The sequence below is a fragment of the Tenrec ecaudatus genome, chromosome 9 (genome assembly GCF_050624435.1).
Source record: "Tenrec ecaudatus isolate mTenEca1 chromosome 9, mTenEca1.hap1, whole genome shotgun sequence".
Lineage (NCBI taxonomy): Eukaryota > Metazoa > Chordata > Mammalia > Afrosoricida > Tenrecidae > Tenrec > Tenrec ecaudatus.
The window spans coordinates 18,283,848-18,306,673 of NC_134538.1; the positions used below are offsets into that span (position 1 = coordinate 18,283,848).

The following is a 22,826-nucleotide window of genomic DNA, read 5'->3' on the forward strand; positions in this document are numbered from 1 at the left end:
CAGATTGCTCCTATTTCTCTGGTAACCCCATATGACAGTCACATCAGCCAGGCCCTACACATCTTCTCTCTGTTCTCCAGGATTAGTGCAGTGCATTAATATAAACTGTTATTTATGTATTAGCGTAAACAAATGAGCCTTTATTCTGGTGAGTGGTGTGGGCCTTACAGAATTCCTTGTGAACTTGAAGGATAGGGGTGGAGTCTACCTGTCAATCAGATCACAGCCTGAAGGACCCTCATGAGGAGGGTCCAGGGAACTTCCCCTCTATCTCTGCCTCCACCTTCCTGTTGATGAGCCAAGTGGAGACTTCCCCATCCCTGGAGATGCCATTGGATCCACATCCCTGGATATGTCCACCACCGTTGCATCCACAAGAATCTGCACCGGCTGGCCTGTGATCTTCCTGCATTCTGCATCATTGCATGTGGCTGCATGAGTCTAAAGAGGTACTTATTCACTAGTATTGGACTTATGGACTTGATTTGGGCTGGGATGTTTTACTGATGCATAATTAGTTCTTGATATAAAGCTCTCACAGATATGAGTGTCACTGGACTTGTTTCTCTAGTCAACCTGGCCTAACGCAAATGGAGAGGCGAGTTTAAAGGGACCATAGTTATTTTGTGGGGGCCGAGTTCGAAGCAGGGCTGGGGCACTCATGCAAGGCAAAGCTGACTCCACACAGATGGAGTTTTCCAGACTGTGCACCAGTGGCTGGAAGCTCTTCCTGAGCTGCCCTCAGATCTCCCACCTCAGGACTCCCAGGCATCCTGAAGGGAGGATGGCTGTCTGGGAGTTTCTGTGGCTTGTTAATCTTCCAAGTTCATTCCGACTCAGTGGCCCCTGTTACAGAGAACTGCCTCACAGGGTGCCCTAGGCTTCCAATCAGATGGCGAGACTTAGTCTCACGTACTTTGGACATGCTGTGGGGAGAGACCAGCCCCTAGAGAAGGACATCCTGCTTGGTAAAGTGGAGGGGCAGGGAAAAGGAGGAAGGCCCTTAAGACAGGTGACTGCAGCCACGGATTCAAACTTAACGCTGGTGAGGATGGTGCAGCCCCGCCGTGTTTTGTGCTTTTGTACATCAGGTTGCTCTGAGGCGAACCGGCTCGAGGATCTTGATGAAAATAGGCTGCCTGTCTTTTCACCCACCTTGGGTTCAAGCCGCTGTTGTTTTCCGTTTACAGCGCTTAACCACGGTGCCACTAGGGCTCTGGAAGGGACCAGGGTGGGTCCACAGCTCGTTTGGTGGTCAGGTGCCCTCGAGTCCCTTCCCACTCACAGACACCCCACGTGACACCACAGAGTGTCACCTTTAAGGCTGGTGATCACCTGGTCTTGCTTCAGCGGCACTGTTGGCGGGCTTGAACAAATGAGTGTCAGTCAGCCGGTGAGCACTCAACTGCGTGCGGCGTGCGCCGTGCGGGAGCCGCGGGAGAGGAGCCAGAAGACTCAGATGGAGAGGAGTTTCAGGATGAGGAAGAGGCGCTGCTGACCTGAGGGCCCCTGCTGCTGGCCAGCGCCCCACGTGTGTTCCGCTCCAGCCGGACAGCGAGTGGGTCCTATGGAAGTCAACGCGGACCCAAGGGGGCGGGCGGGCCCCCGGGGGCGGGCCTAATGCTCAGTGCGGGGCCTCCGACGTCAGATTTCTGGGGGTTAGGAGGCCTGGGGGGGTGGCCTTGTAATGTCCTGGACTCTGGAGGTTCGGGGTTTGGGGCGGGGCAACCAGAGGGGGTGGGGCCTCGGGGTTTTTTTCTGCTCCGCATTTTCCTCGGGCCACAGCCGAATGGCCAGTGGCTGAGTGGATGTCGCACACGCTGGACGGCTAGTCGGTGGTGGAGAGCCTGGCGGTGCCCACGAAGCCACCCGACAGCCGGCTGGTTTTTGGCGGAGGCAACTTGGAGTAGACACCAGGTGTGCTATGGGGGTGGGCGGCGCAGACCCCTCTTCCCCTTCCTGCCCACCCCACAGCTGGCAAGCCCGTCCAGTATTGGCATAGACTGCAGCCCGCTCCCTGCAGAATCCCAGGGCTTTTAGCCCTGAACCTCAGACATAGAGGTGGGACCTGCTGCCATGCACCCACTGCCTCTGGGCAGGCACCCCCTCGGCACTTGTTGCCCCACTCACCATGCTGGGTCCAGGGCCCCTGCTGTCCTCAGACACGTGGGTCCCTTCACCATCGTACCTGTGGCATAGCCCCCCTCCCCAGGCTCCATCAGACAGGCTTCCAATAATCTGCCTTCACTGAAAGCTGTGGGGGTCACACACCTGCAGGGAGACCCCAGACTCCCCCTCCACCCACTGTGTGGCTGTCCTGTGTACCCTAAGAAACCCCTCTGTCCTCAGAATTACTTCTAGCACAGGTGTGTGAGGGCACCAGACTCCTGTGACGTCCTCTTCCGTTAGAGGCGCTCCGTGGCTCCCCAGAAGTCACGTCTGTCTTCCTGAATGTGGAGAGGATGGCTCCCGACAAAAGGTACTCACATACCCGGGCTGAGCACCTGCAGCTACCAGGTTGACCACTGACACAGGTTGGGGGCAGAGCCTGCTGCAGGACGATCAAGATGGGGACAGAGGGATAGCCCCACTTCATCCACTGTCACCTGCCTAGGTGTGCACTGCCTATATCACCTGCTCAGGTGTGTATTCCTGCCCAGGTGTGGTCTGCCTGTGTGTCACCTACTCAGGTGCATATACCTGCCCAGGTGTGCAGGTGCATTCTCTGCCTAGATTTGCATCGACCAGGTTTGCCGCCTGCTCAGTTGTGTATCATGTTCCAGGGTTGTTCCCTGCTCAGGTGTGTACTTGGCCTGGTGTTCATGTCCTCAACCATGACCCCTGCACAGGTGTGCTGAACACCCAGCTGTACATCTTCCCAGGTGGTTGCCACATGATCAGGTTTGTTCGGTGCCCAGCTGTGCCCTCAGATGCTCCCCTCTTGATCCTTGCAGAAGGAGCTGGAGGCGGCCTGGGGCATGCAGGTGTTTGACTGCTTCACCATTGTGCTGTACATCCTCAGCTGCTATGCCTGCCCCAAGGAAGCCTGGCTGCAGCTGGCCCTGGCTGAGATCCCCCTGTACAGGTAGATTCTAGGATCCCCCCTGCACAGGTAGACTGTGGGATTCCCGCTGCACAGGTAGACTCTTGTTAGAGGAAACCACTTTCTGACAACTGAAGGGTCAGTAGGCCCAATTGTGCGGTTATAACATATGAAGATTACAGTAAAGTCACAGAGAATTGGAACGATAAGAGAGATTAAATGTGTAAGAGTCAGACACATCTTTTTTTTTAGGCTTAAGCACGCTCTTTATTAACTTGGACACTGTACAAATATTACAATTTTCTTGTGCTTCAAAATATAAAAATAATCTTTATATAGGAATCCATTCATTACTGTAAATCTTTCTAAATCTTTGCAAATGGCTCTAACTGGGGGAAATGAACAGAGGGTGGGCTAGCTAGAGATCCCTGTGCTCCTGGTTAGCCCCCACAGGTTCTCAGGGCTAGGGGAGGGGACAGGGGCCTGAAGGGCAGCAGGAGCAGTCGGGTCAGGGTGGACAGCAGTGAGGGTTCTCAGGGTGGTGCTGTTTAAGCCCCCAACTCCACCCCACCCTCCTTGGGGGTGGGGTGGGAACTAGCCAGGAGCTGGGAACTGGGGCTGACCTCTGCCCTTGTCAGGAGAGGAAGATGGCAGGGGTCTCTGACCTGTGCCTCTGGGTGGCAGCAGAACCAGGGCCTGGGGAGAGAGGTCCCAGAAAAGGAGGCCAACACTGGCTCACAGAGGGCAGTGAGCCCCTTCCTCCCTCTTCCAGCACGGCCAGGCTGCTGGGTGAGGGAGGGCTGGGGAAGCCAGGGGCCCCCCAGGTCAGTCAGACACATCTTATAGTAGCATGCTCACCTCAGCCCCTCTTGGTGGTCCATTTGGAAGTGGGAGAGAAGCATCTTTACTATCTTGGGATATTTATAGGTAGCCAAAAGACACACTTGTTCAATTGTTACATATAGTCACAAGGTGGATGGCACCAACAGGCAGGTCCCTGAGCTCACAGGTGAGGAAACCTCAGAACTGAATTGGGGGAAGGTGTGAGTGGGACTGGGTGACAGGGCAGGAAGAGGTAGCAACAGGGTGTCTGCTACTATAAGGACCTAAAATCAACCCTGTGCTCACTTTAAGGCAGCATAGCTGGTCAGGGGGAATCGCTGGGAACGATATTTAAAGTAGTATGATGTACTTGGAGTTATCTCTGACTCACCAAGGTGGAGGCGTTCCTACCAGGGAATGCTAGCTTTCCAGAGTCCCTCTGTTAAAATTGGGGACTATAGTCCTCGCCACATGTCCCTCAGTGTTAGTCTCCCAAAGACTCTGAGATCCCCCTGCTCAGGTGGATGCTGGCAGCCTTTGTCACCTCCCACCCTGACACAGCACAGACAACAAAGGATCATGGACTCTAGAGGACAGTGTGGCTGTGATGAGTCATGGACAGTAGAGGACAGTGTGGGGCAGTGGTGTGTCATGGACAGCAGAAGACAGTGTTGGGCAGCAGTAAGCCCTAGGGTGGACCTCTGACCCTCACTGCTGAGCACCCTGCGGGTGCTGGTGGCAAATTCCGGGCCTGGTGCCCTCGTCTGTGGTGCACCGCGAGGAGGCTGTCCCGCAAATGCCATCGTAGACACTGTCAGCAGGGGGAACACGGTGGGAGCATGTGATGGGCGGGGAGGGGATGACCAGCCAACATGCCCTCCTGTTTCTGCACCAGGTCCGACCCGAAGAAGGACCCATCCCACCTAGACCAACAGGGTGGGGGATCTCGCTACGTCATGGCCTCAGGTGTGTGCGCTGCTTCTTGGCCCCGGGCCCTGGGGTGGGGTGGGGGCCGTGCTCATGGCCTGTCCTTTGGGAGTTGGGGAGGGGGATCTTGCGAGACGCCTAGGAATGTGGGTGTGCAGGTGACTCGGGGTTCCTGCGGCATGTTCCCACCTCGGGGCCCGTGCGTCCAGAGGGCCACAGCAAGGGGACTGAAATCAGAGTCTTGAGGTAACAACATTGTCCTCCAGATCTGGTGACCCAGAGTCTGAGGTTCGGGGGTGGGCAGGGTTAGGCTCCCTCAGGAGGCTTCTAGGGGAGGGTCCTTCCTCATGGTCTCTCCCAGCTCCTGGGGGCCCTGGTCATTCCTGAGCTTGTGATCGCATCTCTCCAACCTGTGCCTCCTTCTCTACGTCGCCATCTCCCCTCTGTATCCCACCTCCTCTGTTATAAGGACACCACTCCTGTAGGATATGGGCACCCCTGCTCCAGGGTGAGCTCAGGACACTGTTGTGATGTGAACTTCGTGGCACAGAACATGCCCTGGATGGTTCCCTCCACCCCCGCCCTGGGATGATATCATCCATAGGTTCCATGCTCACGGCTCTCATGCAGGCCCAGGGTCCCATTCTCCTCCCAACCCTGGGATTACCTCATGCACACAGGCGCAGATGCCATGCTCACCCCACCCTCTGCAAGGCACTGCTGGGGAGACGTTCCTGCAGGTGCAGCAGCATCTGCTGGAGGACACGGAGGCACGGATCAAGGAGGCGCTGCAGAACCTCACCACCAAACAGAGACTGCCAAGCCAACAGGGCCGTGAGCTCCCCATGGTCGCCCTCATGGGGTACACAAACTATGGTGAGGACCTAGGGCTTGGGGAGGGCTGCCCAGATGGTGGGAGTTGATGTGGGGGAATAAAGACTGAGGGGTCGACATGGGCACACAGACTGTGATGAAGGGATGTGGGCACAGACTGTGATGAGGGGACATGGGCACAGAGACTGATGAGGTGACGTGAGCACACAGACGGTGATCTCGAGGTGACGTGGGCACACAGATTGTGGTGAGGAGGGGATGTGGACACACAGACAGTGGTGAGGAGAGGGCATGGGCACACAGACTGTGGTGATGAAGGGATGTGGGCACACAGACTGGTGAGGGATTGTGGATACACAGACGGGAATGAGCAGGTGATGTGGGCACACAGACTGATCTCAAGGCGATGTGGGCACACAGATTGTGGTGAGAGGATGTTGGCACACAGACTGGTGATGAAGGAATGTGGGCACACAAACTGACGAGTGACCATGGGCACACTGATGAGAGAATGTGGGCACACAGACTGATGAGTAGGTGATGTGGGCACGGAGACTGTGATGAGAGGACGTGGGCACACAGCCTGGTGAGGAGTGACCCGTGGTCCACAGCGACTGTGGTCAGCGGTCAGGATGGGTCATCCCCACCGTGGTGCTTCCTCAGGTCTTGGTGGGTTAATGCTAGGACCATCCACTTCCTGAAGCACCAGTGGGAACCATTCCCCGAAAGGGCACCTCACAAGCAGTCCCCGTCCGCCCGTCAGGTGGCCCTGCTTGCTGCAGCAGCAATGAGCGAGCTTCGGTGGGGCGTCCCGACTGAGCCGGACTGGGAAGCAAGGCTGGCCACTGCGTGCACACATCAGCCCCTGACCATCCCGTGGGCCTCAGCCAGCTGATTGTCCTGACCCGGGACAGTGCAGGCTGGGGGCCTGTCGGTGGGGTGATGTCACCCTGGGCTGGGCCAGCCTCCCCCGTGACAGCAATTGCCACACTGGGTACATGGGCTGCCTGTGACACCAGGAGGCCTCCAAGCCCGTCAACTACCACGAAACTCCTCAGTAGCCAGTGGGCACAGCGGGTCACTGTGGACCCCTCGCCACCATGTCAGTGCTTCAAACCACCAGCCTCTCCGAAGGAGCTGTGCCGTCTGCTCCCGTGAAGACTGACAGTCTCGGGAACTCACAGAGCGGTTCTACCCTGACCCTCAGGGTCACAGTCATAAAAGACTCACTGGCCATGGGGGTTTTGTTCCTGTGTCCATTTCAGGAGGGTCCCTGGTGGGGTTTGAGTTCAGCGCAGGGCTGCCTACTACCGAGGCAGTCATTCAAACCCACTAGCCGCTTCACCAGAGGAAGATGAGGCTCTCTGCTTCTGTGAACAGTGACAGGTTTAGAAGCCCTGTATAGGATCAGTCTGTGTGGGACTAGCCCCCATGACAGGGTTAGAGGTTTGCATGGGGCCAGTCTAGGTCACACTGGCTCTGTGGACAGGGTTAGAATCCTGCATGAGGCCAGTCTGGATCACACTGGCTCTGTGGACAGGGTTAGAGGCCTGTATGGGGTCAGTCTGGGTCACACTGGCTCTCTCAACAGGGTTAAAGGCCTGCATCTGGTCAGTCTGGGTCACAGTGGCTCTGTGGACAGGGTTAGAACCCTGCATGGGGTCAGTCTGAGTCTTACAGACCCCGTGGACAGGGTTAGAATCCTGCATGGGTTCAGTCTGGGTCTGACCCTGTGGATAGGGCTAGAGGCCTACATGGGATCACTGTAGATTGGATGGACCCCGTGAGCAGGTTGGTTCTTGGTTCGCAGATACCACAGTGACTTCAATCTCACTGGGGTGTTTCGGGAGCAAGTTCCAACTACAAAAGCCAAACCCTTTGTCGCCACGGCACCAGTGCTGGCTCACAGCAGCCTGTACCCTCTAGGAAAGGGCAGATTTGTGAGAAAGACAAACTGAGGCATGAGGTCAAACATAGAAAAAGTTACGAGGCTGTCCCAGCTCTTTATTAGAAAAGCAGCTCCTGGATGAGGTTCTGTGGTCTAGCAGGTAGCCCAGGGAAGTCGCGCACAGTGAGGAGAGTTGTGGGTTTTTCAAGGAGAGGCCGAGGAGGCTCCCTTTGGGAAGGCGTTGTGCCCGCAGTTGCCGGGATTTTCCACTGCTGGCATGTTCTCCCTGCATCTCATTGTCCAGTCATTGCCGGTGGGGAGGAGAGATGGTTACTCTTGGAGCCCAAGAATGGTCTGCCAGCTTCGCTTCCAGGGACTTGCAGGGAGAAGGGTTGAGGCCCTGACAACTGCCTGTGTGGGGTGTCCCAGGCTCATCCTCAACAGCCCACTGCACCAGCGGAGACGGGGGCTAGCTTCTTGGGCTAAGCTCTGCAATGTGACCTCTGCCCTGTCGCTCCTTCTACAGTGAAAACCAGCCTGATCCAGGCCTTGACGGGAGATGCAGCCACACAGCCTTGGGACCAGCTGTTTGCCACCCTGGACACGACAGCCTACACGGGCTCCCTGCCCTCGCGCCTGACCGTGCTGTACGTGGACACCATCGGCTTCCCCTCCCAGCTGCCCAATGAGCTTGTTGCCTCCTTCACTGCCACCCTGGTGGATGTGGCTTGTGAGCTGAGAGCAGCCCCTTGGAGGCCAGCCATGCAGTGAGTGATGGGGCTCAGCCGGGATTCCCATAGGACTACCCAGGCATTTGGGGCAGAGACCGGGAACAAGGGGGCCCACCTGGGATAGCAAAGATGGGCACCAGGTGGCCCACCTGGGGCAGAGTGGCCCGGCACCAGTGGGCCAACGAGGGACAGAACCTGGGCACCAGGGAGTCACCCGGGGTATAGAGGCTGGGAACCAGGGGCCCACTTGGGATCCTGAGACGCCAGGCACCCTGTTACCACGAGGGACAGAGAGGCTAGGCACTAGGGAATTCACCTAGGACAGAGGCTGGGCACCAAGGGGCCCACATGGGATCCAGAGAAGGCAGGCACCCAGTGTCCACCTGGACAGCAAGCCTGGACACTATGGGGTTCACCTTGGGCAGAGAGGCCTGGAAAAAGGAGCCCACGTGGGACAGAGAGGCTGAGCACCAGGGGTCCCACATGGGATCCAGAGAAGCCAGGCATCCAGTGTCTACCTATAACAGAGAGGCTGGGCACCAGGGAACTCACCTTGGACAGAGGCCGGGCACCAGGGTGCTCACCTAGGGCAGAGAGGAGGGGCACCAGGGGGCCACCTGTGTTCCAGAGAAGCCTTGTACCCAGTGTGCACCTGGGACAGAGAGGCAGGTCACCAGGAAACCCACCTGAGACAGAGAAGCCAGGCATCAGGGAATTCACACAGAACAGAGGTTGGGAACCAAGGGGCCCACCTGGGACAGACAGGCTGAGCACCAGAGTGCCTACCTGGGGCATAGAGGCCAGGCAACGGGGCCAGATTGGTCAGAGAGGCTGGGCACCAGGAGGCACCTGTGGGACACAGAGGCTGGGCACCAGGGGGCTCACCTGGGATGCAGAGAAGCCGGGCACCTAGTGTCAACCTGGGACAGAGAGGCTGTGCACCAGGGAACCCACCAGGGACAGAGAGGTTGGGCACAAGGACGCCCTCCTTGGACAGAGAGGCCAGACACCAGGGGGCCCACCTGGGGCAGAGAGGCCTGCCACCCAGGAACCCACTTGATACAGAGAGGCCGGGTACAAGGGGGCCCACCTGGGATGGAGAGGCTGGGTACAAGGGGGCCCACCTGGGACAGAGAGGCTGGGCACCAGGGGTTCAGCTAGGACAGAGAGGCCTGGCACCAGGGGGTTCACCTGGGACACAGAGGCCGAGAGGCCAGGCACCAGGGAGCCTCCCTGGGGAAGAGAGGCCAGGCACCAGGGGGCCCAGCTGGGATCCAGAGAAACCAGGCACCCATTATCCACCTGGGATAGAGGCTGGGCACCAGGGCACCCACCTGGGGCAGAGAGACCCGGCACAACAGGGCCAACCTGGGTCATACCACTGGGACACCTGGGGGCCGACTTGGGGCAGAGAGGCCTGGTACCAGGCTGCCCACTTGGGATCCAGAGAAGCCAGGCACCCAGTGTCCACCTGGAAATGAGAGGCTGGGCACTACAGGGTTTACTTGGGCAGAGAGATTGTTTACCAGGGGACCCAACTGGGACAGAGGCCAGGCACCAGGTGGCCCACCTAGGGCAGAGAGGTCGGGCGCCAGTGGGCCCACCTGGATTAGAGAGGTCGGGCAACAGGGCGCCCACCTGGGATCCAGAGAAGCCAGGTACCCACTGTCCAACTGGGACAGAGAGGCTGGGCACTAGGGGGTTCACCTAGGACAGAGTCTGGGCACCAGGGTCCCCACCTTGAATATACTACTGGGGCACCAGGGGGCCCACCTGGGATTCAGAGAAGCCAGGTAACCAGTGTCCAACCTGGACAGAGAGCCTAGGCACCAGGGATCCCACCTCCGGGAGAGGGCTGGGCACTAGGAAGGTCACCTAGGAAACAGGGCCTGAGCACCAGGGGGCCCACCTGGGCTCCAGGGAAGCCAAGCACCCAGGAAGGGTCCGGTGTGGTTGCCCAGTTGGTGACCCGTTGGCCACCCACTCGCTGCGAAGTCGGCAGTTTGAACTCACCAGCCACGGGGGGAGAAAGCAGACTGCTCCCCTGAAGAGCGACAAACTCGGAGACCCACAGGGGCAGGTCCGCCCTGCCCGGCAGGGTAGCTGTGAGTCTGCGTCCACCGGGTGGCAGTGACGACTTCTCTCTCTGTCCGTCCGTCCATCCCTCTCCTGAGCGTGCGATGGGAGAGGGCTTCATCTTGGGGGGTGGTGCTGTACCTACCCCTCCCCCATCCTAACACCCGGAAGCCCCACCCCCTCCCACGCACATGCCCCATGACCTTTGACTTGACCCCTCCCCGCATCAGAGTTTGGGAGAGGCGGTCGGGTTAGCGTCTCTGAGATGCGCTTCACTGGGTCGCCCCTCCACTCACTCATGAACGAGCGACCCTCTGGGGGCCGCAGGCCGGCCGCCCCCTAGATGAGCAGAGGAGGTAAGCGGGGTTGGCTAAGGTCCGTACCATGGGGGAAACCCTGGGTGACGAGGCAGACTCTCACCTTGCAGCGGTACCACCGCCCATCTGCCACTTTCACCACTGCAGGACGTCAGGCCTACCTTCCCGGGATCCCTGCCAGCCCTCCCGTGTGGCTATAGCGCGCATAGGTACTGAGGGTGTACCAAATAAAGGTGGGGGTGCGGACCAGTGGCACTTGAGCCCCGCTTTCACCGAACCTGCAGAGGGCAGGAGCCAGGGGTTGCCGCCAGCCCTGGACCCACCTGCGGGAGGGGCGTGAGCAGCGGGCATGGGAGAGGCTGGGGCCAGGTGCATGGGGCGGGGAGTGAATGCACATGTGTGAGCAGGGTGCCGGAACGTGGTGGTGGTGGGGGGGGGTGAGCGGGTTAGTGTAAGCCCCACCCAGAAGCTTCTCCCTGAGCAGGAGGTGCCCTGCAGGCGCATAAACGCCTGACGGGACACTGGGCCCAGCACGATGGAGCGAGCGGGCCCTGGTGCTGTTGTGCATGAACCAGACAAGAACAACTCAGATTCTGGTAAAAGCAAAACAGTTTATTGGAAAGGGATCGGAAAGAAAGAGGAGACATGCGCAGGGACCAGTTCTCCAAGCAGAGAATGGTCCCGTTTGCTTACAGACTAGATTTTTTATGCGGTGGGCTAAACACCGGGGCTTTGCAGCTGTGCAAGCAGGCAGGAACAGAAGCAGAACTTGAGGTTAGCTTGAACATTCTTGGAATTTTTCCGGGATCAGGTTGGGCCGGCGGTTAATCCCTGATAAATGACGGGCAGGGGAGGCTTCAGGGAATTTCCATAGTTTGGTTACAAAATGGAAGCTGCCACAGAGAGGTTTCACTTAGGCTAACTATCACATTCCTCTCTGTTGTTACACCTGTGAATCTTCCAGGTGCAGTCACTCATACGACTTAGCACCAATAGCTTAACAGATTGGCCTCGGTCCTATACAAACTTCACCAATTTATTCATTAGCAGCCCGCAGTTAAACAATTAAAAGCAGAAGCAGTGGGTCTGCTAGGCTAGAGATTAAGGTGGTGGGTCAAGGAGACCAGTCCTTTTATTGGAACCAACCTTCCTGGTTCCTTCTGCCTTATCACTCACTCAATCTTTCTCTCACTAAGGCTAAGCTATTTTTGATTATTCCTGAGTGGTTGGCATAGAAACAACAGGTTTCCCCCAGAGTCATACAACGACCTCCTTGTTTGAGAAAACAGGAGGTCTAGTCCGCGTCTGTTCTGCAGTACTACTTCAGCTAGGGAATTGAGGGATATTTTTTTTTGGATCACTGACAGACTTTTTAAAATCCTGTAAATCATTATCAATTTGCTGACTTAAAATTTTATAATTTTCTTTTTTTTTTTTTGTATCCGCCAGGCTTCCCCAGGGTAGGATCCCTTGTGCTGGACAGGTTGGACAAGGTTGCTTCTGAGCGCCCCTTGGGGGCTGTTGGTCTGACAGGTCAGACCGTGGGAAGTTACTGACCTGATGGTTGAGGTTATGTTGGCCCCACAGAACTGCTGAGTGAGCAGGGTCAAGGAGGGTTTATGGCTAAGATGAGTGGCATCATGGAAGGCTTTCATGACTTTCCACTGGAACCTTTGTGGCAAGAGGAGCCTGTTGTCTTTCTCCCACCATCCTGCGTCTTCACTTGTTCCACTTCTTTTGGCGTGTAGTCTGAAAGAGGGAGCTGGTTTGGGGGAATTAGGGCATTTATGGAAGCTGAGGGGCAGGTGTCCAAGGCCGCCTTGTCAGCGGCTCGGTTGCCCACAGCGACTTTCAAGTCCCCCTTCTGGTGCCCTCGGCAGTGCACTACTGCCACTTCTCCAGGTTTTTGGACAGCTTCGAAGAGTGCCTTGATCTGGCTCCCATTCTTCATGGGGCTTCCCTGAGTGGTGAGATACCCTCTTTCCTGCCAGATAGAAGAGTGGGCATGGAGGACCAGAAACCCATATTTGGAGTCAGTCAAGAAAGTTAGTTTCTCCCCCTCTGCTAGTTCAAGGCCCCGGGTTAAGGCTACGCATTCAGCCGGCTGGGCTGAAGTTCCCGGAGGCAGGGGATTAGCTTCAGTGACTTGGTCGAGGGAGACAATGGCATAGGTTGCCTTGCACACTCCCTCAATCACAAAGCTGCTCCCATATGAGAACCACACACAGTCTGCAAGCGCCAGCGGTTGGTCTTTGAGGTCTGGTCGTGGCAGGTTATTAGTAGACAGCAGCTCAGAGCAGGAATGAAGGGGTGGAGTGTCTTCCCCTGGATCAGGGAGCAGTGTGGCTGGATTGAGTGTGCTACAAGTCTGGATAGTGACATCAGGGTTTTCTATAAGAAGAACCCTGATAGGCGGCTATCAGAAAGGCAGTTAGAGCCGTCAGCTTGTAGCACTTGGGAGATCCTATGCTTAGTTAGGACCGCTAACGCTCCTCCTATGGTGATCTTTATTGCCTCTTGGACCAAGGGGGCCACGGCATCTGTTGCTCGTAGACAAGGTGGCCAGCCTGCTGAGGTAGGATCTAACCTCTTCGACAGGTAGGCCACTGGCTGAAGCTGAGGTCCTAGCTTCTGGACCAGCACCCCCAGAGCTACCCCCCTTTTCTCGTAAGCATACTTCTTTGCAGGGTCTGGGAGACCCAGCACTGGAGCTTCAAGCAGAAGAGTCTTAAGGTGGTTTACTGCTTTCCTCTGTTCTCTGCTGCACAGTAGGGGCTCTAGATCACTCCTTCCTTTCAGGCTCTCATAGAGGGGTTTTGCCAGGAGTCCGTAGTTAGGAATCCAGATTATTCAAAACCCTGTGAGGCCTAGAAATGCCCGCAGTTGCTTCCGCGTTTCCGGCTCAGGCAGCTCTACAATTGCCCTTACTCATTCTGAGGAGAGCCCTTTCTTTCCTTTTGATAAAACTAGTCCCAGGTAGGTTACCTCCTGTTGCACTAGCTTGGCCTTGTCCCTGGAGACTTTGTAACCTCTTGCTGCCAAGAAGTTTAGAACGTGTCCTGAATGGGCAATGGACTGTTCCCAAGTGGCCGAGCAGATGAGGAGGTCGCCTACATACTGTAGGACCGTGCCCCCTTCCAGAGTAAGGCCAGCTAGGTCCTGGCTCAGGGCTTGTCTGAACAAATGGGCGCTGTCTCTGAAACCCATTGGCAAGACGGCCCAACTGAGTTGCTGTGACTGCCCTTGTTCTAACTTCCATTCAAAGGCAAAAAGAAACTGGCGCTGTTTGTCCAACAGAATGCAGAAAAAGACATCCTTTAAGTCCAGGACACTATACCACTGTGTGGAGCTAGGGATTTCCCCTAGGAGGGTATAGGGGTTTGGCACTACTGGGTGCAGTGGGATCACTGCTTCATTTATTACCCCGAGTTCTTGGACCAGCCGATAAGACCCATCTTTCTTTTTAGCTGGTAATCCTGGAGGAGTACACTGAGATACTGTGGCCAATTACAAAGGGAGCTAACAGGGACCATAAGTGCATGTTGGAGAAACTTACTAATAAGGGGTTGGAACCCTTTGATGGCTTCAGGTTTCAAAGGATACTGTCACTGATGGGAAGACTGGGTAGGATCTTTTAGGAAAATCTTGACAGGGGTAGCATACTTAGCTTTGCTGCGGACTCTTGTGTCCCAAACTTCAGGAGTTATGGCTTATTCCCATGGTTCCTGTGGGGAAATCTGTGGCTCCTCCACTGTGAGGGACATATGGAAAGCTGCAGAGGGACGAAGATGAGGCCTGATGACTATGCAGGTGTGTACCTTGGACAGTCTATCTCGGCCTAGGAGAGGAGCTGGACATTCAGGGATTCCTAGGAAGCTATGAGAAGAATGGAAGTTATCCCATAGGCACCGGAGAGGTTCAGTAAAATGTTTAACTACAGGTTTTCCTGACAGTCCCAGGATGGAGCAGGTGCAGGGTACCAGGAGTCCAGGGGGAGGAAATAAGGAGAGAAAAGGTGGCCCCAGTATCTAAAAGGAAATTCACTCACCTTCCTGCCACATTGATGCTCACCCTAGGCTCCAGACCAGTAACAGCTATCTCTTGCTGCTGGGCCGTTCGGACTCGGCACCTTCAATCCTCCCCAACCTCCGTTATCAGCTGCAGGCTGACCTGTGGGAGTCTCTCCTCCAGGTTTTTGGCCTTAGGACCGAGGCCAGCCCAGTGGCCCATCTCCTTGCAATGGAAACATGGAGTCCGAGAAGGCTTGTTCCGATTACGGCAGTTCCTAGCCTAATGACCCAGTTGCTGTCAAATGTAGGACTTGATACCTGGTTCAAAGGTCTGAGAAACCTGGGAGGCATTCAAGGGACATCGGTTATTCAGTGCAGCCAATAACTGGGCATGCCTAATGTCCTTCCTTTCCTCCTTCCCCTGTGCTGGAGCCTCCCCTTCCTGCTCCCTATGTAAAAGGCCGTATTAGCACAAGCAACCATCTCCTCTAGGGTAGCGCCTTCAGGTTTCTGCACTAGTTTTTGCAGTTCCTTGCGAATGTCTGGTGCAGTCTGTGTGAGAAACTTATCCCTGAGTAAGACTTGTCCCTCAGAGGATTCTATATCTATAGCAGTATGATTCTTCAGGGCCTCCTTTAGCCACTCTAAAAATCTTACAGGAGACTCTGCAGGTCCCTGGTGAATCGCTGTCACCTTGGCATAATTAATGGCCTTTTGCCTACCTGACTTCAGTCCACTTGTGATGCACACCAGGAAATGTTTCCATGCCCACTTGTCCTGAGGCTCACTGTGATTCCACGCAGGGTCTGTTAAAGGTACAGCAGTTTCCCCTACAGGGTACTTTTCATTCATCACATGTAACTCCTCTGCAAACTTCCTAGCACCTTTGAGCACTCGTTCTTTCTCAAATTCTGACATGGTCTGTCCCAGTCTGTCCAAGTATGACCATTACATCTTTCCAGGTTAGATCCTAGGCTCGGGTGAGGTGCTGGAAGTGTTCTATGTATTGTTCGGGTTTGTTAGAATAACTGCCCAAATCATTTTTAATTTGCTTGAGTTCAATTAGAGTGAAAGGCTTGTAAATTGCCGGGGGACCAAATTCCCCTGCTGCCTCTACTACAGGTAGAATACTCAGGGCTGTTTCAGGGTTGGGGTAATAGTTGCCCCTAAGTCCAGGGTCCCTTAGGGGGTCCTGGGTGCACTGGGAACGAAGATCTTTGCTGCTCCTCAAAAGGAAAAATGCTTTAACATATGGGATCTCCACCCATCTCCCCATCGTTCCACAAAAATGCTCTAGCTGGTTCAGAGTTGGAAGGGAAAGTGTACCATTGGCTGGCCACGATTCTCCTTTCTCTAAAAGATACTGTGGCCAAATAGTCGCAAAATGTAATCAGCTTCTGTTTGTACAGCCTTTCCGGATCAAATCTATCCCAATTGGACAGGGTAGAGCCAAGGGGGCAAGTCCTGGGTATTGAGCTGGTGAGTCCCATCTAGAAAACACAAAACAAGGTGGCTATTGAGAGCTTGATGCCTCAAGGTCAATAACCGCAGCTTCAGAGCACACGTCTGGAATGCCGTGAATCTGAGGCCTCAGGCGGTGCCCCCGCCGAGGAAAGGGGTCAAAGACCAGTCGCTACAGCCAACATTGTGGTCCAACCGTTTTCTAGACCACAAGCTAGGAGGGCCATTGCTTGGTGTGTCCCCATGGCTTTCAAAGACGCCTGCTGACAGGAGCAGACTCTCAGATCTCTGAAGGGAAGTGATGTCTATCTGGCAGCTCGGGGAACCTTTAGGGAAATTGGAATTTCTGGCTGGAACATCATGGAGAGGAGCTATATTAAGAGCTGTCTCAAGAGGCAGCATCCACTGAAAGGTGAAAGTTAATGGTTCCTCAGGCTCGGCTTCCAAACACCTTTGGCCTAGGCCTGGGCAACGGAAAACCAGCCGGTAGCAAGGAACAAACCCACACTGGTAGAACACTAAAGCAGCTTGTTTGAAAAACCAGGAGAAAGGTAAATGAAATGGACGGAGGGGGGGTGAGGGGGAGGAAATATTTGGGTCCCGGAACTAGAGCAAGGGTTAACTTCCAGGCTCTAAGCAACCAGCTACCTAAGCACCGCCCTTCCATGTGTGTGGAGCAGTGGGCGCCATCTTGGCAGGATCGTGTGCTCATTTGTCCTGAAGTCAAGTTGGTGGACCACCGGTGGCACCAAGCTGCCAGTGAACGGAGACTCACGTGGTCGGGAAAATGGTGGCCACAGCTTGCGGCCTTGCTGAAAGCCTGCATGGGGCCAGCCACCAGAGCCAGAATCCTGCAGAAACAACAGGGTTTACACGGGCACATCCAGCTGGCCAGAGCAAAAAACATACCACTGAGACTGGAAAAGGCTTTGAGAATTGCAATCCTCCCACCCTGCAGGCAACAGCATCCCAGCTCCCTCCCAGAAATCCAGCCTGGAAAAGGCAGGCAAGTTCCCCGGGAAGGCAGGCACAGAGAGGCAGACGTAAATACCCGAACACCAGCAAGAATAGGCGAAAAGACGGACACAAAAGGATGGGGCTGTGGCAATACATAACGATTGTTCCCTTGAGCCATCCGCCTCCAAGGTATTGTTGGTGGAGTTCAGCCTGGCTTTCTTTCCGGCTATGTGCTGTCTCCCATCTCCTGAGGGTAGTGAGGCGAAGAGTCCAGAAGGTGCCCGAAACCTGTGAGACCAGGATGGGAGGGCCTGCTCCCGGAGGCAGCTTACCTTATATATCTGAGTCACAGCACCACGTATGTTAGATCTCTCTGGGGATAGATATACCTCAGATCTTGGCTCCGCACAAGAAAGAATTCATGCTGAAGCCTGGTTTGTGAGCCAAGTGAGTTTTATGAGCGTTAGAAGTTTCAGGTTTACACAGGCACTCACAGGGCTCCTCCCGAATGTGCAGCCTGCCTGGAAGCTGCTTCCAGGGTCACGCGGTGGACTCCGGGCTCCTGCCTTTTCAGTCATTCCACAAGAGGCGTGGTAGACGACTCCTGGTCGGCCCCATTGGCTGAATTGAAAGGTGGGCCAATCCAGGTACAGCGCCCACCCATGCGTACCTAGCAGGAAACCTGAACCTCTGAGCATGTGCAGTGTGCCACTCCTTTGTTTCCGTAGCTTGGCCCTCTGGACATGCGTTAATGGACGTCCCAGCGCCTATGCTGGACTACCTAGCAATTACACTTTGGAACCGCTTTTCCCGGTCCAACTTTTCACACCCGAGTTCATTTTTATGGCTGGTAGGATTTCCCCCGTTCCCATAGGTCATAAGCGACATACATCTAATTCAAAGGTTGGCGCTAGCACAGTGGGTGCGCTGGTGTTCATGACAATGCTGGTTGTAAAGTCTGTCAGGGTCCAAATGTACTGTTGTGGTTGGTGGGGATTGGTGCCAACCTGGTGCCACACAGTAGGATTGGTGTAATTGAGGCAGCTTTTGCAGCTTTACCTTGAGCGGGTTGTCCATTTTCTGTATGGTCCATTGCTTGGTGACGTGCCCCACCATGGTTTTTTTACTTGGGTGAAGTGGATCCATGACAACTTGCCTGCAACTTTTACCGCAGTGGGAGTGGTAAGAATTACTTGGTACGGCCCAGTCCACCTTGGCTCGAGTGCTTGGGTCTTGTGCCGCTTGACCCAGGCCCAGTCGCCTGGGGTTAGGTCATGGAAGGGTGCCGATCCATGCGACTGCTCCGACCCGGGATTTTCTGCGGTGTCTGGATGGTGGAGGCGGTGCAACAAGGTGTTGTTAGTGCTGCAGACTTCCTGCACAGCCTGTATAGACTTTTAAAAGTTTAATATTAGTGAGGTGAGCCAACTGCTCCATCCCAACCATAATTTCATAAGGCGCAAGGTTTTAAAGGTATAGGGTGCAACAGACACATTAAAGCAAAAGGAAAAAGCTTTACCCAGTTCTTGCCTGTTTATATGCATAATTTAGTTAGTAATTTCTTTAAGGTTTTATTCATTTTTTAACTTGACCTGAACTTTGCGGCCGATAGGCACAATGAAGTTTTTAATTAATACATAAAACTATACTTATAATTTTAGGAATTTGTGTTATGAAGGCAGGGCCATTATCAGAGCCAATGCACAAAGGAATGGCAAATCTAGGGAGGATCTTAGTTAATAGCAGTTTGAATACCATGGTGGCTGTTTCTGCTTTGGTTGGGAAAGCTTCTGTTTAACCAGAAATCGTGTCTACAAAGACCAGCAAATATTTATAACTATACAGTCCTGTTTTTACCTCGGTGAAGTTTACTTCCCAGTATTGGCCCGGGGAATGTCCTCGTGCCCGTGGCTGGGTGGCTGATGTGTCCTGTGAGGGTTGTTTACCTGGGCACAGGTGAGGCACTTTTTGGCCTCCGCCTAAGTCAGGATGATAAGTTCTGCCTTTAGGGCTGATGTCCCCCGGGGCAGGGAGGTGGACCACAATACCTCAGTTTCCGTGGTTACCACAGCTCCCGCTTGCCGGACACCATCCTTTACAAAGCTGCTGCCATCTGAGAAAAAGCTCCAGGTCTGCAGACGTCAGGGCTACACCAGTTAAGTCTGGTCGGATGTTGGAGATGGTTTCCAAAATTTCCACACAGTTGTGGATTGGCTCTTCCCCTTCCTCGTCCGGCAGCAGGGTTGCGGGGTTGAGGATAGCTCTTTTAGAGAACTGGACGCTAGGTGGATTGAGCAGCAGTTCCTGGGATTGGAGCACGCGGGCATTGGTCATCCAGCGGGCAGGAGGACTTTTCAGCAGACTTTCGACCGAATGCCCTCCTGTGACTAATGTCCTGGCCCAGCGTGAGCTGCGAGGCCTCCTTTACCAGCACTGCAGTGGCCGCTACAGCACTATGCATCCTGGCCATCGGTGGCAACTGGGTCCAGCTCTGTAGAAATGTGCGCCACAAGTCTTCTCCTCGGCGCCAGGCGTTGCTACCCCCTTCTGCTACAAATGGTTTTTTTGCAGGCGTGGAAGAGCCAAGGCTGGGGCTGACAAGAGAGAGGGCCTCTTTTAGCCGCTTAAAAATGGCCTCCCGCTTTGGAGTTTTTGTTACTTCCTGTCCTTCTCCTTTGGTGTTTTCATACAGAGACTTGGCGATTTCTGCAAAACCAAGTATTCATAGGCAGCAATGTCCAACAGCACTCAGGAACTCACACACCTTTTGCTTAGTTTCCGGGAAGGGTGTTTGCAGGACTGCATTAACTCTGCTGGCAGACAATTTTCTTTGCCCCACCTGGAGCCGATAACCCAAGTATGTAGCTGTTGTCACACACAGCTGTGCCTTTTTTTTTTTTTTTTGCTGATACACGGTACCCCAGGGAGGCCAGGTGCTGCAGTAGGTTTTCAGTGGCCACCTGGCAAGTATTCTTCTCAGCTGCGGCTAGCAGAAGGTCATCTACATATTGCAGCAAAGTTACTTGGGGATGTTTACCTTTGAATTCCTAGAGGTCCTGGTTCATTGCCTCCCCACAGAGGGTGGGAGAGGTTCTGAACCCGTGCTTCAATCGAGTCCAGGTTAATTGTCGCATAAAAGTTTAGCACTGGCGTCCAGTAAGAAGTTTACCAGGTGGCCCCCTACATTTAAGGTCAGCCCGGGCTCCTGGGCTTCTGGAGCACCGACAGCCCTAGGCATCACCCCGGGTAAGTAAGACTGGAACTTTCCCGATATCTTTCTGTAGTTTTTCCGGGCAGTACTTTCTCCAATGTCACAGGCGCTTGCAATAAGCGCATTGAACTTTTTGGAGCCGGACTTTATGGTGATCTGGCCTGTTTCTGCTCTGCTCCTTACAGGATCATGGTTTTTAGTTTCTTTCTTTTTCTTGAAAGGCAGCCACCATGACTTTAGCCATCTGTGTAGCAGTTACTGGTGGATCCTCCTGTTGTTCTAAACTTTTTGGGTTATCTCTGTCAATTCACTAAGATTTACCCCCTCAAACCCGTCAAGCTTTTGAAGCTTTATTTCAGATGTCTGGGGCTGACTGAGCTACAAAAGCTATATTAATGGCCCAGCAGTTCTCAGGGACCTCTGGATAAATTGGGGTGTGCAGCCTGTAAGCCTCCATGAGGTGTTCAAGAAAAGAAAAGCGGCTGGCGACTCACCTGTAGCTTTCTGCACTGTCTCCCTTACCTTAGACAGATTAATGGGCTTTGTTTTTTAGCAGCCCCACAGAGGCCCTGCAACAGAAACTGGTGATAACCTTGTTAGGGTTTCCCTGCCCTGTGAATCCTTGGGGTCCCACGACGGGCTCCAGTTTGGAAACAAGGATTTTTGCAAAAGCAGGGCAGCCACTGGCTGTTCGTCTGCTGTGAGTAGAATCTTATGGGTTTCCCTCTGGATTCTTTCCCATTCTTATGCCATTAAGAGAACCTGTAAAAGTTGCTGACAACATCCCAAGTGAGTTGGTGGATATGGAAAACGGTTTCCAATAAGGAAATTAATCCCTGGGGTTTATCAGAGAAGGATGGGCTCTGTTGTTTTCCAATTATACAGGTCCCTGGTAGAAAAGGGGACATAAACCATGAAAGGGTCCACCCCTGGTGGAGGAACAGTTTGTCTCAAGGGAAAACTACCGACCGGTACTTCAGCAGGCTTGCCCTGTTCGCCCGCTGTCTCAGCATATACTCCCCCTCCCCCCAGGTGTGGGGAGGACTGACTGGGGCAGCAGCTTCCATAGTGCCAGGTGCTGGGCTCGCTCTGGCAGACGGGTATGGAGGAGGCAGAGGTGGGGGCCCGGCAGCTTCAAGGAGGGGCTCAGGTTGGAGGAAGGGTTTCAAGCTCCCCTTCAGCACTCTGGAGGACAGGGTCAAGTCGCTGAGGTTTCTTGTTTTTGATCTGAGTCTCCTTTTCCACTGCCACTAGGATTAGAGGCCATGTCAATCCACACATCTATGTGTAGGGGATTTGGTCTGGATGACCTGGTTTTCTGTAGACATATTTCCACACCTGGTATAAAAGAGATAGGGAAAAGGTGCCCTCCGAGGGCCAATCGGGCACCTCTGCAACCCAATCTGTCTCACAAAAGGTCCTGAGATGAGAAGACTTTGTTTTGAAACCATAACTTGACGTAGATCTTTTAGAAAAGTCAGATAAATTATTTAAAAGGCAGTGGAGTGGGGTTGACTGTGTCTGTCCCATGGTTCCGCTTCACCTGTTGAAAATCAAACAATCATGGAAGACAAATGGGAACGTGAGCAAGCAACACACAGCCGAAAACAATAGACAAGAAACAGGAGACTTACACATATAAGGAAAACAACAATATGCCCTCAATAAGGCATCAGTTTAAAGATACAGGAGGCTGCAGAGACGTCTCTCTGGCCCCCTGGGAGTGTCCTAAATTTGCGTCCAACCGAGCCTAACCTCCCAGCCCAGAGCGTGCACACCAACCTGTTAGCGCTCTGGACAGGCCCTGACAATGAGCGGAGGAATGTCTCTCCGAGGCCTTCCCCTAGTTGCGGCACTGGCTGAGGAGAACACCTGTTCCCGGGGTCTCGCTTGTCCCACTAATGTACAATCTGGTCACCAAATCTCGGTGGAACCTCCAAATGTTGTACATGAACCGAACAAGAACAACTCAGATTCTGGTAAAAAGCCAAACAGTTTATTGGAAAGGGATAGGAAAGAAAGAAAGGAGACCTGCACAGGGACCAGTCTCTGAGCAGAGAATGGTCTCGTTTGCTTACAGACAGATTTTTATGGGGCGGGGTAAACACTGGGGCTTTGCAGCTGTGCAAGCAAGCAGGAACAGAAACAGAACTTGGGGTTAGCTTTAACACGGAATTTTTCCAGGATCAGGGTGGGCCGGCTGTTAATCCCTGATAAATGATGAGAAGGGGAGACCGGGGAATTTCCACAGCTGGGTTACAAAATGGAAGCTACTACAGAATGGTTTCACTCAGGCTAAGTATAACAGTGCTGCCGGCACCTGCCAGTCAGTGTCCCGGCTGCTTCTGGACGTCCTGGTGGCGGGGACGGCTCATTAATGGCTGCCTTTCTCCAGCAGCCCCCACGCAGGGTCTGGTCACCCTCATCCTGTGGGTCTTCCCAGGATGCCTTGCCTGGTGTCCCTCCCCCAGCAGGGACCCCCACGCTGGTCCCAGGGCCTCCTGAGGTCTGGGGCTGAGGAGGAAGCAAGGTGGAGGACTCCTGGACTT

The 22,826-nt window shown here is 54.4% G+C and overlaps 1 pseudogene; it reads left to right on the forward strand.

Moving 5' to 3' along the window:
• The first annotated feature begins 1,620 nt into the window (after nucleotides 1-1,620).
• On the forward strand, nucleotides 1,621-8,285 carry LOC142457116 (putative GTP-binding protein 6; annotated as a pseudogene).
• The last annotated feature ends 14,541 nt before the right edge of the window (nucleotides 8,286-22,826 follow it).